At 40.9% G+C, this 18,412-nt stretch overlaps 1 protein-coding gene across 2 annotated transcripts in view; it reads left to right on the forward strand.

The window, feature by feature from the left end:
* LOC121534468 (leucine-rich repeat and immunoglobulin-like domain-containing nogo receptor-interacting protein 2) overlaps positions 1-18,412 on the forward strand; it is a 409,153-nt gene that overhangs the window by 105,281 nt on the left and 285,460 nt on the right. For both annotated transcript variants that reach the window (XM_041841072.1, XM_041841064.1), the window contains exon 3: positions 15,187-15,289. The gene's annotated coding sequence lies outside the window, so the exon portion shown is untranslated. The remainder of the gene's footprint in view (positions 1-15,186; positions 15,290-18,412) is intronic.

Below are 18,412 nucleotides of genomic sequence, written 5' to 3' on the forward strand. Positions count from 1 at the left end.
TTGTTTCATCCTCATCGTTTACATATCAATTTGATCTCTTGAATATCGTTTTAAACTGAAGTTTTCACAATATGAATACTGACCTCTGTTTGACTTTTTGGAAGAAACTGAAACATTCCTAGGCTATGTAGCCCATTGACAATGTTTTCTCTGCATTCAGTGTGTCACTCACTTTCAAAGACAATAAATGACGTCTTTGTATCCAGCAAATAGTATCTAGGCTACCACCCTGTTTATCTAAAAACCTGAAAACTGATTGATTGATTGTATGACGGTAAAAATACTGCTCGGATAAATTCACTGAATTCATTGTTATAGATAAAACAGTTTCTCTGTTGAACTATTGAAATATGTTGTCCTTGACATTAGTGACCCCAATCACCCCATTGAAATCAATGATGAGATAGATAGTCAGATTGATTAAATGTGACATGTGGAATATCTGATGACGTCACAAAAGCCAATAATGTAGCTGTAGTTTGGAGGTAGCAATTAATTGCATGTGGTACAATGGCTGTCTTAACAGAGTGTGATAAAAAGTGCAATCTCTTCATATTGTACACAAAAGTAATTGCATGTCCTGGTTTACTCTAGTGTTAAGTATCCTAACTGTCAAATGTTTATGGTCAGTGCTAACCTAGATGGCTAACTTTGGCTATGCCAGAGTTTCCCTGAGGACCTAATACAATGCAATTCGACATCACATCGAAACAGAAGTAGAAATGATTGCTGTTAATGGTCCTCAGTGTGAGCGTAATCGAATTAAGCTGTGGATCAATGCAGCTGTGCCTAAAACCTCCTTCTGCATATTTGTGTCATCAACTCGAATTTAATGCACAAGCTCAGACTTGCTTCAGTCTGTCGCCACATAATGGAATCACAATGGTGACCAAGCCAGAGGGGCTTGAGTGGGGAATTGCAGTGGACTGGAAGGATTGAAAGCCACACGTTTATCTTAGCCTTGTCTGGGACAAACAGAGATACGACGCCGGGCCTTGAAAGCAACACAATTAAATAGTAAAATGATTCTAGCGTGAGAATGTAAAATAAAACTGTATGGACTATGGGACAGACAGGAGGGGAGTTTTATGGTGTTGTTACAGAGACGTGAGTTGAGACTCTGCACCAAGGTGAAACTGCACTGCTGACAAAAATTCTATACTCTCAATCTCGCTTTAAACAGCTACCGGCCTACCTTCAGACTAATCTTGTGAGGCTTGTGGGCATCCTAGAGCAAAACATTGTGAGAAACTCACCTTTCCACAGATGGGTCATTTTAGTGTGTAGCCCAAACTGTTCGGACACTACAGACAGAAGTTGGCAGATCGGCTGTACTGACATCAGACGAGTCCCGTGACGCTTGTGGGAGAAAACCATCGTGTTCGTGAGAGTCTCATCTTTCCATAGAGGGGTCAAAATAGTTTGTACGCCACACCATTCAGACGCTACAGATATTTTCGTGAGAAGACCCATTTTCTGGATTTCTCATGGTCTGACAAACACCGCTCTAGCTCTGCCACCTTTCACCGCAGATGTGGAAGGGTGACATCGGCGGATGTGGTGGATTGAGATGCAGCACACGCAAAAATCAAACAGATATCTCTAGAAATGATCTTATTAAGAAATGTCTTCTGTCGTGGACACCCGAATGCTGCAACTATGTTTTACACCTACTGTACCCATAGACTGCAATGTACATGTTTTCATATCTGTGTCCTAAGGACCGCTACAGAGGACAATCTTTTACTTACAATAAAAGATGTAATAACAATATTTGGAAGAAAAAAAAAATCATGGTAATATGCTGTTATGTTATGTCAAAAAGTATGTATACAAAAGTATGTGGACACTCCTTCAAATTAGTGGTTTGGTTATTTCAGCCATACCCATCTCTGACAGGTGTATAAAATCTAGCACACAGACATGCAATCTCCATTGACAAACATTTGCAGTAGAATGGCCTTACTGAAAAGCTCAGTGACTTTCAATGTGGCACCATCATAGGATGCCACCTTTCCAACAAGTCAGTTTGTCAAATTTCTGCCCTGCTAGAGCTGCCCCAGTCAACTGTAAGTGCTGTTATTGTGAAGTGGAAACGTCTAGGAGCAACAACGGCTTAGCCACGAAGTGGTAGGCCACACAAGCTCACAGAAGGGACCGCCGAGTGCTGACGCACGCAGCGCATAAAAAATCGTCTGTCCTTGGTTGCAACACTCACTACCGACTTCCAAACTGCCTCTGGAAGCAACGTCAACACAATAACTGTTCGTCGGCAATGCCAAGTGTCAGCTGGAGTGGTGTAAAGCTCGCCACCATTGGACTCTGGAGCAGTGGAAACGCGTTCTCTGGAGTGATGAATCACGCTTCACCATCTGGTAGTCCGACGGATGAATCTTGGTTTGGCGGATGCCAGGACAACACTACCTGCCCGAATGCATAGTGCCAACTGTAAAGTTTGGTGGAGGAGGAATAATGGTCTGGGTCTGTTTTTCATGGTTCGGGCTAGGCCCCTTTGTTCCAGTGAAGGGAAAACTTAACGCTACAGCATACAATTACATTCTAGATGATTCTGTGCTTCTAACTTTGTGGCAACAGTTTGGGGAAGGCCCTTTTCTGTTTCAGCATGACAATGCCCTCATTCACAAAGCGAGGTCCATACAGAAATGGTTTGTTGAGATCGGTGTGGAAGAACTTGACTGGCCTGCACAGAGCCCTGACCTCAACCCCATCGAACACCTTTGGGATGAATTGGAACGCCTATTGCGAGCCAGGCCTAATCGCCCAATATCACTAATGCTCTTGAGGCTGAATGGAAGCAAGTCTCTGCAGCAATGTTCCAACATCTAGTGGAAAGCCTTCCCAGAAGAGTGGAGGCTGTTATAGCAGCAAAGGGGGGACCAACTCCATATTAATGACCATGATTTTGGAATGAAATCCACATACTTTTGGTCATGTAGTGTATATCCCCCAAAAAAAAAAAAAATATCAGGGTCTCAGGACACTATGAGAAAGAGGAAACATTGAGTAATGACGTGTCTGTGTAGACTAGGTGACATTTTGTCTGCAGGACAGCACAAAAAGCTAAATAATACTGCAGTACTCACAATATTTCCAGTGGAAATAACCTCATTACTTTTCTCTTACAATTTCCATGAGAAGATAGTGACCATTAATTAGATGGGATTGACAGTAAACAGAGACAGACACCTGTAGATCAATGCAAACTGCATTAAAGAACTTAACAAACAAGGATGCTCACAGTCATCTAATACATGGGTATTTATCAAACAAGAGATGCAGGGTGCTGTGTAAGAAGGTAGACAATAGGAATAGTTATGTGTGGCTTCTTGTCTGTGGCGAGGACAGGAGAAATCTAGATTGATTGATGTGCACTCTGAGGCCAGCAATTTGTCTTAGTCAATCGTATCTGATCTATCGCTGACAAATGGAGATGAGCTCCCCAGTGGAATAAACTCTGGTCTGAGACAGGAGGAGGTCAGGACTGTGCCAAGAGCAATTTCTCTCTTGGACGGAGAGAGAAAGATGAGGAAGGGATAGGGTGAGAGAAAGAGGGTGCGCGTTGGTTGTGTTGATACTTTCAATGAAAGGTACACTCACGTATGCACCTGGTGTTTAATTGTATAGTTAGAAACCTGTTCACACTAAATTATTGCCAGGAAGAGAAACAACTGAAGCAAAATGACTTAATGCCAGACAAGATCTAACGCTTGAAAAAAAACATCTTCCAATAGCGTACATATTCAAAGAAAGCTAAGGTAGTTTAACTTTTTAAAATATATATATTTTATTTATTAATTTTCAGTTTTACTAACAGACAGATAATGACAGCAAACAAAACATTGAGAATACCCCCCACCCCTCAACAGGAGACAGAAAAACTAAAACAGTAAGAAAAAACAGAACACAACATTGCTCTTAAGGAATTGGCACCTTGCTTCATTGATATTTGACATACTGTACAGTTTGAGGATTATGCTGCCATATCGGTATTAGATCTGCCAGAGATATCATGGTGAATCCTTTCTGTGTGTAGCAAACTGGTGACTTCAGCTAACCAGGTTTAAAAAAAGGTACAGTCTCCTTATTCCAAAGGCTTAAAATGTTTATTTTTGCAATAACCATGCCATATTGTACAGTCTGCCTAAAACAGCAGTGTCCAGGGCTGGTATGAGGTTACAGCTGTATACTTCTGACTAACACTTAAAAATATCCTGCCAGAGCTATCTATCTATCTATCTATCTATCTATCTATCTATCTATCTATCTATCTATCTATCTATCTATCTATCTATCTATCTATCTATCTATCTATCTATCTATCTATCTATCTATCTATCTATCTATCTATCTATCTATCTATCTATCTATCTATCTATCTATCTATCTATCTATCTATCTATCTATCTATCTATCTATCTATCTATCTATCTATCTATCAATCTATCTATCTATCTATCTATCTGTCTGTCTGTCTGTCTGTCTGTCTGTCTGTCTGTCTGTCTGTCTGTCTGTCTGTCTGTCTGTCTGTCTGTCTGTCTGTCTGTCTGTCTGTCTGTCTGTCTGTCTGTCTGTCTGTCTGTCTGTCTGTCTGTCTGTCTGTCTGTCTGTCTGTCTGTCTGTCTGCCTGCCTGCCTGCCTGCCTGCCTGCCTGCCTGCCTGCCTGCCTGCCTGCCTGCCTGCCTGCCTGCCTGCCTGCCTGCCTGCCTGCCTGCCTGCCTGTCTGTCTGTCTGTCTGTCTGTCTATCCATCTATCCATCTATTCTTTATTCATCCAGGTGAGTCCCCATTGGGACATAAATCTATTTTACATGATGCGGGGTGATGCTGTTGCATTTTTATTCCTTTCAACTGAGGCACCTCACCTGAAATGACACCTTTCTTTAGCCTCAAAATAAAATGAGTGATGAGGGACACCAGAGACATCCTTCTTCAGTTTTTCTTAACACACTCACCTATTCTCATTTGGAAAGCTTTAATGCTGATCCCTTTGACCGTGTTCTCTCCTTACCTGGGCCATTTCTCTGCCGCTGATTACAGTCCTTAAGGAACTCTTATTAAGTATTTTCTCAAATTAAGCTGCACTCATTTGCGGCTTCGCAATTCCTCCACGACTCTAGTCTTCTAAATTCTCCAATGGCGGATTATTCCAATCTGTGGGTGGGCTGCAGTCAGAAAACTGCAACTTTCGTGAATCATTTACAAGGCAATGAACGGATGGGAAGTCTCGGTTTGATTTTGAGAGCAATTAAGACTTGTTTGTTTGTTTTTCTAGAACATTGTCAGCGCACACTCATGTGAACTAAGCTATAATTGGCATACCATCGAAAAATCTGATGTTTTGACATGCTGGAACTACGGGGGGAAACACTTAACACAATTGTGTTGTTCAGCAGACCAGACCTTTGCCTCTTTTGTGTAATGGTTTGCTAAAGTATATTGTAGGCCTATGTCCCAGTCAAATGTGACCGACCGGCTCGATTCGGTCTTATGTAGCAAAATTTGAAATGGTGTTTTTTACATTGGATAAAAGTAGAGACTCAGAGCTAGAAAATGGTATATCATACACTGCAGTTGAGGAACAATGGGAAAGTAATTCTGCTTTGAAAGTTGATAAACTTGTAACCTCACTTTTGAGAAAATGGCTGTTGAATGTTTTGGTACACCTAGTGGAGAGCTCTTCTTTGTCTACACCCACTCAGCATCATTCACACCCTCTAAAGGCCCACCCGTCTCTTTAAGGATTCACATGTGAGGCCATGTACTAAACAACCAAAGATTTCAAGACTTAAGGCTGGTTTGTACTCTGGGTGTGTCGTAAATTTAATCTTCAGTGCCAGAGTGTGCTCAGAGTGTGCTCTGGGCGTTCCTAAACTCAGAGCGTTGTCAGATTGTCCGTTTGTAAATTCAGTGCGTTTCACTCTCGGAGCGTTCAGAGCGTACACTGGATCCTCTGGCCGAGGAGTATGGTTGATCTGAGAGTTCTGACCTAAAAACAGCAGTCAAGAGTCCAAGCTAACTGGCTAACGTTGACTAGCTATTCAAAGGGTGTTCAGGGTTCGTAAATTTGTCAGTTATTCTGCGCTCTGAAATCAGAGTAGATGGCCAGAGCGAATTTACCAGCTATGTCCATTGACAGTTGTCGCAGTGACATGATGAACATACTATTGAAATGGTTACTTGCATAGAAGTAGAGTCTTTTGTTTAGACATGTAGCCAGCTAAACAATGAACCATAATCCCAACTCATAACGTTACTACCCTGCATGAATCTGCAGGTAGCTAACCAACCAGGTTAAATGTTAGCTAGCTAACATTAGGCTATAACTAGTAATGCAAATGGCTCTGAGATACAAGTAACATAACTACACAGATCATACATGTAACGTTAGCTAGTGAGCCAGCCAGCTAATGTTAGCTAGCTAGCTAACAGTACACTGTAACTTGAAATGAAAATGACTTTCTGACAAAATTAGAAACGTAACATTTCTGAAAATGTAGCTAGCTAGACTATCTTACCTGTAAACATGGATGGACACTTCTCCCTCTCTGTCACGGATGCCATGGTTGCCCTCAGTTTGAAGATGTAATCAAGAGACAGGTGTTTTATACAACAGCCTTCTGTGAATAAATATGCAGACTCCAGAATCAAACGCCAGAATCTTCTCCATCTCCTTGGCTATCATACTCTAATTCCACTGATTTCGAAACTCGGTCCTCCAGAAAGTGGAGAGCAACACTTCTGTAGTTCTACTATGTGATATCTTTCAAAAAAGTTGTGTTAGAAAGGATTACCTACACATACTGAACAGCTCATGACATAGACAGAAGCGTGCTACATGGCAGACCAATCCGAACTCATCTCTCGGCATGTCCAGCCCACTCATTATCTCAGCCAATCATGGCTAGCGGGAAGGTTGCTGACTTTTTCTGTGGCTAAACCAACTAGGCTCGTAATTTAACAATTGTATTCGTATTTACAGATGACATACAAGTTTGTTATTAAGGCACATGCAAGTTCACATGTACCTGAAGGCATTATTGCCAGAAAATTCATTTAGATTTTAAAAAAAAGTTTGCGTTCAAATGGCTCTTCTGTGAAGTAGTGACGCGCGACATACGACTATTCCTGAAACGAGTCACAAATGCCTTTCTGCTTTGTCAAGCATTAGTTAAAAAAGTTATATCGGAACTTTAACTTGTCCATTTAGGAGATTGGCATTCTGCTGACCAATTCGCAGATTACAATGAAATGCTGTCTGCTCTAAAACCACCACAGAGTTGAGTGCCCACACTGCTATCTTAGATTGCCACATTGGACACTTACTTTGGATTTCCTGGATGACCAACAGCCATCGATTTCCAGCCTGCACAATGAAGGAGCGGCTTCATTTCTTAGTTTGATGTGTCCACCTCAGTAGCAACCTGAAAATGACAAAGCCACTGTTAAAATGGAGACCCGACAGCCTATTTAGTTGCTGTGGAGCAGTAAATCAGGATAAAAAATAGGTGGTATGTATTTAGGCCTAGAGTGCAGTTGATGAAGAAGACTGGATTCACAGTTATATTTATGAATTATACAGATGCAGATATTTTGTTGTTGTTTTTTTACAAATTACTTAACTTGGTTAAAACATTAAACTTACTTAGCCAATACTATATGTTCACTAGACTAACTAACCGCTCCCCATGAATGAGGTGAAAGGGGATCCTAAAAAGACCTGCCGAATGGCAAACTTCATTCACACATTTAAAGCTAGAATCCTTAGTCGCTACATCCATTTACGTACATATAAATTAATGATACATACCCATAGATTCTAGAAGAATATAACTTATAAATGCCTCATGAGCTTAGTTCAACTGTCGTACCTCATCCGAAATAAAAATATAAGTTTGTTATACTCCAATATTTGTAAACAAAGTAAATGTAAACAAACACTGTATAGCCTCAAAATATGGTACAAAATAATCATTTTGATATCATAGATAGTCAGTCCTTGCATACATAGCTATCCATTTGAATTATATGTTACATATCTCCAGGCCCATCCCTCAGCTTCTTAGCAAAACACAGGTGGGGGGATCTGCTTTGTTATTGTTTCAATTAAGGATTCCTGCTTTTAAACAAATACATTCTCAACGAACAGGTGTAATCCACTTCAAAATATATTTCAGAATTTTCATTTGAAGGGCCAATACTTATTAACACATAACAATATTAATACACTATGCATAAACATTAACATTTACAATAAACTTTGAAAACACCCTTTAACTGGGAAAAAACAAACGAGAGGCGCACAAACTGTGGTTAAAGCCCCAAACTTTACCGAGTAGGCTAGAACAATAACAAACGAAAGCAATATAAATGCTAAACATTTCTAAATCAATTACAGTGCCTTCAGAAAGTATTCACACCCCTTGACTTTTTCCACATTTTGTTGTGTTACAAAGTGGGATTAATGGATTTTATTGAAATTTTTGTCAGCAATCTAAACAAAATAAAATGAATGGCAAATAAAAAAGGAATATATCTTGACTAGATAAGTATTCAACCCCCTGAGTGAATACATGTCACCTTTGGCAGCGATTACAACTGTGAGTCCTTCTGGGTAAGTCTCTAGGAGCTTTGCACACCTGGATTGTACAATATTTGTCCATTATTCTTAAAACAATTCTTCAAGCTCTGTCAAGTTGGTTGTTGATCAATGCTAGACAGACATTTTCACGTCTTGCCATAGATTTTCAAGCCAATTTAAGTCACAACTGTAACTAGGCCACTCAGGAACATTCAATGTTGTCTTGGTAAGCAATTCCAGTGTATATTTGGCCTTGCGTTTTACGTTATTGTCCTGCTGAAAGGTGGATTTGTCTCCCAGTGTCTGTTGGAAAGCAGACTGAACCAGGTTTTCCTCTAGGACTTTGCCTGTGCTTAGCTCTATTCCTTTTCTTTTTATCCTAAAAGACTCCCTAGTCCTTGCCGATGACAATCATACCCATAACATGATGGACAAGCATTTAGCTACACCCACAATAACATCCGCTAAATATGTGTATATGACCAATACAATTTGATTTGAAAACCCATCTACCAATAGGTGCCCTTCTTTGCGAACCATTGGAAAACCTCCCTGGTCTTTGTGGTTGAATATGTGCTTGAAATTCACTGCTCGACTGAGGTACCTTACAGATAATTGTATCTGTGGGGTACAGAGATGGGGTGGTCATTTAAAATCATGTTAAACACTATTAAATCAAATCAAATCAAATTGTATTTGTCACATACACTTGTGTAGCAGATGTTATTGCGGGTGTAGCGAAATGCTTGTGCTTCTAGCTCTGACAGTGCAGTAATATCTAACAAGTAATATCTAACAATTTCACAACACATACCTAATACACACAAATCTAAGTAAGGAATGGAATTTAAGAATATATACATATATGGACAAGCAATGAGAGCGGCATGGACTAAGATACGATAGAATATTATAGAATAGAATACAGTATATACATATGAGATGAGTAGTGCAAGATATGTAAACATTATTAAAGTAACTAGTTTTCAATTTCTTAAAGTGGCCAGTGATTATAATAGGCAGCAGCAGCCTCTAATGTGCTGGTGATGGCTATTTAACAGTCTGATTGCCTTGAGATAAAAAGCTGTTTTTCATTCTCTCGATCCCAGCTTTGATGCATCTGTACTGACCTCGCCTTCTGTATGATAGCGGGGTGAACAGGCAGTGGCTCGGGTGGTTGATGTCCTTGATGATCTTTTTGGCCTTTCTGTGACATCGGGAGCTGTAGGTGTCCTGGAGGGCGGGTAGTTTGCCCCCGGTAATGCGTTCGGCAGACCGCACCACCCTCTTGAGAGCCCTGTGGTTGCGGGTGGTGCAGTTGCCGTACCAGGCAGTGATACAGCCCGACTGGATGCTCTCAATTGTGCATCCGTAAAAGTTTGTGAGGGTTTTAGGTGCCAAGCCAAATTTCTTCATCCTCCTGAGGTTGAAGAGGCTCTGTTGCACCTACTTCACCACACTGTCTGCGTGGGTGGACCATTTCAGTTTGTCAGTGATGTGTACACCAAGGAACTTGAAGCTTTCCACCTTCTCCACTGGGGTCCCGTCGATGTGGATAGGGGGGTACACCCTCTGCTGTTTCCTGAAGTCCACGATCATCTCCTTTGTTTTGTTGACGTTGAGTGAGAGGTTATTTTCCTGGCACCACACTCCCAGAGCCCTCACCTCCTCCCTGTAGGCTGTCTCGTCATTGTTTGTAATCAAGCCTACTACTGTTGTGTCATCTGCAAACTTGATGATTGCGTAGGAGGCGTGCTTGGCCATGCAGTCATGGGTGAACAGGGATTACAGGAGGGGGCTGAGCACGCACCCTTGTGGGGCCCCAGTGTTGAGGATCAGCGAAGTGGAGATGTTGTTTCCTTCCTTCACCCCTGGGGGCTGCCCGTCAGGTAGTCCAGGACCCAGTTGCACAGGGCAAGGAGCTTAATGATGAGTTTGGAGGGCACTATGGTGTTGAATGCTGAGCTGTAGTCAATGAACAGCATTCTCACATAGGTATTCCTCTTGTCTAGATGCAATAGGGCAGTGTGCAGTGTGATGGCGATTGCATCGTCTGTGGGGGCGGTAAGCAAATTGAAGTGGGTCTATTGCACACAGAGTGAGTCCATGCAACTTATTATGTGACTTGTTAAGCACATTTTCACTCCTGAATTTATTAAATCTTACCATATTGACTCAATAAATTTCAGCTTTTGGTTGTTAATTAATTTGTCAACATTAAAACAATCATAATCCACATTGATGTTATGGGGTATTGTGTGTAGATCAGTGACACAAAATCTCAATTTAATCCATATTAAATTCAGGCTGTAATACAACAGAAATGTGGAAAAAGTCAAGGGGTGTGAATACTTTCTGAATGCACTGTATATGACTACCATACTTTGGTGTTTGTTCTTCACATTACAAAACATAATTTCTGACGGGACCAGCGATAGCATAGTTAAGTTAGCAAACATGCTAGCGGCAAACTTTGTATCACACAATACATTCATGTGGGGAGAAATGGAGTGAAATGTCCAAAGTCAGAGACACAGTTGAAGTATAATTTAAATCTTCATAAGACAATTATCCCTATACTGCCTTGTTTAACTGTAGGCTATGAGGAAAGTGAGGTTGTAAATTAAATTGGTTTTCGCCAGGCATTACTGGAACCATGTCATCCAAAAAGGTATACTTTTTAATCATCTGTCCATAGAACGTTCATCCAGGTGCTTTTTGGCAAACTTGAGTCAACATTTTGGACAAGATGGGTCCCATTATGCCTTGCGAAAACCAAACACTGTATTCCACAGTAAGAACATCATACCAAAGGTCAAGCATGGTGGTGGTGGTGTGATGGTTTGGGGATGCTTTGCTGCCTCAGGACCTGGACGACTTGCCTTAATAGAAGGAACCATGAATTCTGCTCTGTATCAGAGAATTCTACAGGATAATGTCAGACCATCCGTCTGTGAGCTGAAGCTGAAGCACAGCTGGGTCATGCAGCAAGACAACGATCCAAAACACACAATCAAGTCTACATGAAAATCACTAAAAAGCAGCAAATTGGAAGTTTTGGAATGGCCTAGTCACTGTCCAGACCTAATCCCAATTGAGATGTTGTGGCAGGACTTGAAACTAGCAGTTCATGCTTGAAAACCCACACGTCACTGAGTTAAAGCAGTTCTGCATGGAAGAGTGGGCCAAAAATCCTCCACAGCGACGTGAGAGACTGATCAACAACTACAGGAAGCATTTGGTTGGAGTCATTGCAGCTTAAGGTGGCACAACCAGTTATTGAGTGTAAGGGGGCAATTACTTTTTCACACAGGGGAATTGGGTGTTGCATGACTTTGTTTATGAAATAAATGAAATAAATATGTAATTGTTGTGTTATTTGTTCACTTATGTTCCCTTTATCTAATATTAGGTTTTGGTTGAAGATCTGATAACATTCAGTATCACAAAAGTAGAGAAAATTAGAAAGGGGCAAATAATTTTTCATAGCACTGTACATGGTAGTCATGCTCACAATTGTAGTGTGGATGCACTTCAACATTTACTGTATTCTGTCCAACATTGCATCATACTATTAACATTTCGTTAAGTATTCCTCACTAAATGCTTCAAGCGAACTGAGTTTCCTCCCACTCATTGGGCAGATTTATACTGTAGCACCCTAGGTCGACTAATTAAAAAAACGGATTGATATGACTAATCATGTACAATGGGGAGAACAAGTATTTGATACACTGCCGATTCTGCAGGTTTTCCTACTTACAAAGCATGTAGAGGTCTGTAATTTTTATCATAGGTACACTTAATCTGTGAGAGACGGAATCTAAAACAAAAATCCAGAAAATCACATTGTATGATTTTTAAGTAATTAATTTGCATTTTATTGCATGACATAAGTATTTGATACATCAGAAAAACAGAACTTAATATTTGGTACAGAAACCTTTGTTTGCAATTACAGAGATCATACGTTTCCTGTAGGTCTTGACCAGGTTTGCACACACTGCAGCAGGGATTTTGGCCCACTCCTCCATATCTTCTCCAGATCCTTCAGGTTTCGGGGCTGTCGCTGGGCAATACGGACTTTCAGCTCCCTCCAAAGATTTTCTATTGGGTTCAGGTCTGGAGACTGTCTAGGCCACTCCAGGACCTTGAGATGCTTCTTACGGAGCCACTCCTTAGTTGCCCTGGCTGTGTGTTTCGGGTCGTTGTCATGCTGGAAGACCCAGCCACGACCCATCTTCAATGCTCTTACTGAGGGAAGGAGGTTGTTGGCCAAGATCTCGCGATACATGGCCCCATCCATCCTCCCCTCAATACGGTGCAGTCGTCCTGTCCCCTTTGCAGAAAAGCATCCCCAAAGAATGATGTTTCCACCTCCATGCTTCACGGTTGGGATGGTGTTCTTGGGTTGTACTCATCCTTCTTCTTCCTCCAAACACGGCAAGGGGAGTTTAGACCAAAAAGCTCTATTTTTGTCTCATCAGACCACATGACCTTCTCCCATTCCTGCTCTGGATCATCCAGATGGTCATTGGCAAACTTCAGACAGGCCTGGACATGCGCTGGCTTGAGCAGGGGGACCTTCGTGCGCTGCAGGATTTTAATCCATGACGGCGTAGTGTGTTACTAATGGTTTTCTTTGAGACTGTGGTCCCAGCTCTCTTCAGGTCATTGACCAGGTCCTGCCGTGTAGTTCTGGGCTGATCCCTCACCTTCCTCATGATCATTGATTTCCCACGAGGTGAGATCTTGCATGGAGACCCAGACCGAGGGTGATTGACCGTCATCTTGAACTTCTTCCATTTTCTAATAATTGCGCCAACAGTTGTTGCCTTCTCACCAAGCTGCTTGCCTATTGTCCTGTAGCCCATCCCAGCCTTGTGCAGGTCTACAATTTTATCCCTGATGTCCTTACACAGCTCTCTGGTCTTGGCCATTGTGTAGAGGTTAGAGTCTGTTTGATTGAGTGTGTGGACAGGTGTCTTTTATACAGGTAACGAGTTCAAACAGGTGCAGTTAATACAGGTAATGAGTGGAGAACAGGAGGGTTTCTTAAAGAAAAATTAACAGGTCTGTGAGAGCCAGGATTCTTATTGGTTGGTAGGTGATCAAATACTTATGTCATGCAATAAAATGCAAATTAATTACTTAAAAATCATAGAATGTGACTTTCTGGATTTTTGTTTTAGATTTCGTCTCTCACAGTTGAAGTGTACCTATGATAAATATTACAGACCTCTACATGCTTTGTAAGTAGGAAAACCTGCAAAATCGGCAGTGTATCAAATACTTGTTCTCCCCACTGTACAGTTGCGGTCCAATATATTGGCACCCTTACACCTTTCTTAAATAGCTCCCTATTTCTTCTAAAATAAGTTGAAATTAAAAACAACTTTTGGTCTCCACACCTTGTAATTGAATTTTCAATACTGCAGAACCAATTTTATTTTTGTAAACGCATGTTTACAATTTTAGTTTACAAAAAATAAAGACAAATGGTATGGACAACATTATTGGCACCCCGAAGCTAGTACTAGCTGCACAGCCTTTGGCCAAGATAACTACAGACAAACTCTTCTTGTAGCCGTCAATGAGCTTGCTGCACCATTTTACTGGCAATTTGGCACACTTTTTAGCAGCAAACTGCTCTAATTCTTCAATGTTTGAGGGGTGCCCTCCACCAACTGCTGTTTTCAGGTCTCGCCATAGGTTTTGGATGTGATTCAGATCTGGCCACTCCAGAACAGTCCAGCATCTCTTATTGAACCATTCCTGGGTGCTTTTATATGTGTGTTTGGGGTCTTTGTCCTGCTGGAAGACCCACAATCTTCAATGGAGACCCAGTTTTTGGACACTGGGTTGAACATTGGACTCCAAAACACCTGATAGTCTGCTGATTTCATGATGCCTTACACATGTTCAAGGCCCCTAGTACCAGAGACAGCAAAGCAACCCCTCAGCATTATTCCATTTTTAATTTCTAAATTAAAATTGTAAACTTATGTTTACAAAAATAAAATAGGTTCTGCAATGTTAAAAATCCAATTGCAAGGTGTGGTGACATTTCTTATATTTATTTTACAACTTATTTTAGAAGAAATAGGGAATTATTTAAGAAAAGTGCAATGGTGCGATTATCTTTGGTCGCAATTATATATTAATGAATTAATTAAATAGTGGTCAACAGATTAATTCCATTCCTTCCCATGCTTTGATACTCACATTAGTAGTCAAAACATGACAGTTAGGAGTTAAATCCGGATATTCACTCATAAAACTCATTCCTTGGCCAGTCGGTCGGGTTACAGTGCAGAGAGAAATTAGGATTTAATGAAGCGTCCCTTGGCAGCCGTTTGGGCAGAAAAATGATCAAGCCGCCCAAGCGTTGAAGGAAGATACTGTGCTTGTCAGAGGACTTTTCCTTCTTCGACTTAGTGGCCTTCCTCTGTCTTCCTTGGGCTGACAGTCTTCAAGGATGTTTATCTTGGTTCGATGGGCTTGTTACTGCTCAGACTTGTGCTAGTTCCGGAAAGTTCCTACTGTATGTCTGCTTAAGTTTGTTATCTTTTTTTTTATTATTACAGACATTCAAATCTGTGTATTCCGTTGGCACTGGGGATTTTTAAGGACTTCTCAACTACTCTTCAGTCACACTGAATGGACATCTACTATCAGAGGCCCTGCCAGGTAAGGAAATAATATTTATCTTGTACTCGTATTTAATGCAAATATTCCCACACATGGTATTTTTTGATGGGTCAAGGAATCTTGTTTTCAACAATGTATGTATTACAGAGGTAACATGGTTATAGTTATGGTATTAGTTCGATCGACTAGTCAGAAATTGAGTAAATACAATACAGTGCCTTAAGAAAATATTCAAACCCCTTGACTTTTTCCACATTTTGTTTTGTTACAACCTGAATTTAAAATCTATTACATTTAGATGTTGTGTAATTGATCTACACAAAATACCCCATAATGTCAAAGTGGAATTATTTTTTACAAATTAATAAAAAAACTAAAAGTTGAAATGTCTTGAGTCAATAAGTATTCAACCCCTTTGTTATGGCAAGCCTAAATAACTTCTGGAGTAAAATTTGATTAATAAGTCACATAATAAGTTGAATGGACTAACTCTGTGTGCTTTAATAGTGTTTACATGATTTTGGAATGACTACCCCATCTCTGTACCCCAGACATACAATTATGTGTAAGATCCTTCAGTTGAGCAGTGAATTTCAAGCACAGCTTAAATGACAAAGACCAGGGAGGATTTACAATGCCAAAGAAAGAATGCCACCTATTGGTAGGTTAAAAACAACAGTTATTGAATATTCCTTTGAGCATGATGAAGTTATTAATTACACTTTGGGTGGTGTATCAATACACCCAGTCAATACAAAGATACAGGCTTCCTTCCTAACTCAGTTGACGGTGAGGAAGGAAACTGCTCAGGGATTTCACCATGAGGCCAATGGTGATTTTAAAACAGTTACAGAGTTAAATGGCTGTGATAGGAGAAAACTGAGGATGGATCAACAACATTAGACTTACTCCACAATACTAACTGAAATTACAGAGTGAAAAGAAGGAAGCCAGTACAAAATAAAATCCTGTTTGCAATAAGGCACTAAATTAATACTGCAAAAAATGTGGCAAAGAAATTAACTTCTTGTCCTGAATACAAAGTGTCATGTTTGGGGCAAATCCAACACAACACATCACTGAGTAGCACTCTTCATATTTTCAAGCATGGTGATGGTTGCATCATGTTATGGGTATGCTTGTCATCGGCAAGGACTAGGATGTTTGTAGGATAAAAAGAAAAGGAGTAGAGCTAAGCACAGGAAAAATCCTAGAGGAAAACCTGGTTCAGTCTGCTTTCCAACAGACACTGAGAGACAAATTCACCTTTCAGCAGGACAACAACCTAAAACGCAATGAGCTTGAATTGTTTTACATTAGTGTTAGACTTGGCGCTCCGTTACCGCTTGCCGTGCGGTAGCAGAGAGAACTGTCTATGACTTGTGTGACTGGAGTCTTTGATAATTTTTTGGGCCTTCCTCTGACACCGCCTAGTATATATGTCCTGGATGGCAGGAAGCTTGGCCCCAGTGATATACTGGGCCGTACACAATACCCTCTGTAGCGCCTTTTGGGTCGGAAGCTGAGCAGTTGCCGTACCAGGCGGTGATGCAACCGGTCAGGATGATCTCGATGGTGCAGCTGTAGAACGTTTTGAGGATTTGGGAACCGGGAAAAGTTACGTCGTGCCCTCTTCACGACTGTCTGGTGTGTTTGGACCATGATAGTTTGTTGGTGATGTGGACACCAAGGAACTTGAAATACCACCTACTTCTTTAGAAAATGGAGTTTGATTTATTTGATCTTCGACCTTATCCTGTTTACCGCTCCTTTGACGCCTCCAAGTGACATTATTCTCCCAAAGGGTATGCATGACAGAAAATTACTCGGAGATGTCAAACGCGTCAAGTCAACATGCTTAAATGCTCAGTTTCAAATGCCAACCCTGTGTTGTATGTGTATGGCCCAACCGAATTCCAAACAGTGTTCTGAGTTCTCTTGAGTTTTCCGCCCATTCCCCTTTCCCGTCACGTTTTCAATAAGCACCCGGGGAGGATGTGGCAGGGAGGGATTGGGACTGTTTGGAAATAAATGTGATCACGTCGGAAAAGGAACCGCTGCAGAACGAGATGTGGGGAAAAAGAAAATGTCATTTTCTGAAACCCTTCATCGCCATGAGGTGTAACACAGACTTTATTTTAATTTTTTTCTGATTTCTACTCTCTCCACTTTCATCAGTTTTAACTCCATCTAGTATTGTCATAACGTAGCAGTAGAACCATGAGTACTCTCACAGATCACTATTCCGGTTTATCAGTGGAGTGGTGCCGCTTGAAATTGAAATTGTGTCCCCCTAATTTAGTTGCAATACATTCCTACTCAGGGTTACACTTAAATTGGATGGAGGACAGCAGTGGTAGTGAAGGAAAAGGAGAAAGTACAGACACTGTGTGTCATTATATGCATGTGTTAAAGGTGTTGTCTGTGTCTGTGTTAAAATACAAGGCTAACGTTTTGCGATGGCAGATGTTGCTGAGGATAGCTCTAGCGAAAATGTGTTCCCAGCCACATAGATGGCATCAGCATGGCCCAGGAGGCTGATGAATTCATTTGCTGTCTCATTTCATTGTGAGTGTCATGGCAGACCGGGGATGGTTGGTTGGAAGAGGTGGAGCCATGGCTCTGGAACTCTGGATTCAGTCAAACCTGTAGACACATTTTTGACGCAGTATCTGTTTAAACAACCACTGCCCTGAAATCAACCTATATGTCTTATTGTGATTAGAGAGGAGCCTCTAGAACACAAGACCATTGTGCAATTCTATTTGACAACAGTGAAATTAAGTATACTGCATCTATTCAGCAATGTGGGTTTGGTTGAACTCTGCCTGCAGGAACTGTTGATAGCTTATAGGGTCACATGATTAGAACGCTGCTCTACCTTTGCCTCAAGACCAGCATGTTCATGTGTATATTGACAACCATTTGCCATTGAGTTCAAATGTAATTGTTTTATTACTATTTTCAATCTACCTATCCATCTAAATTTTTGTTATTCACATATCTGGTTTCAACAGATGCCAATGCTCAGGTGGGCTAGCTTCAACAAGCCCAAAACAGCTGGCCATGCATTTGCATATCAAATAGTTTTTTAGATATTACTCACGGATCAAGCAATATTTGAACATTATTCGACTGTGGCTATGCTTTATTGGAACCAAT

This window comes from Coregonus clupeaformis, chromosome 2, assembly GCF_020615455.1.
Source record: "Coregonus clupeaformis isolate EN_2021a chromosome 2, ASM2061545v1, whole genome shotgun sequence".
NCBI classification, from domain to species: Eukaryota; Metazoa; Chordata; class Actinopteri; order Salmoniformes; family Salmonidae; genus Coregonus; species Coregonus clupeaformis.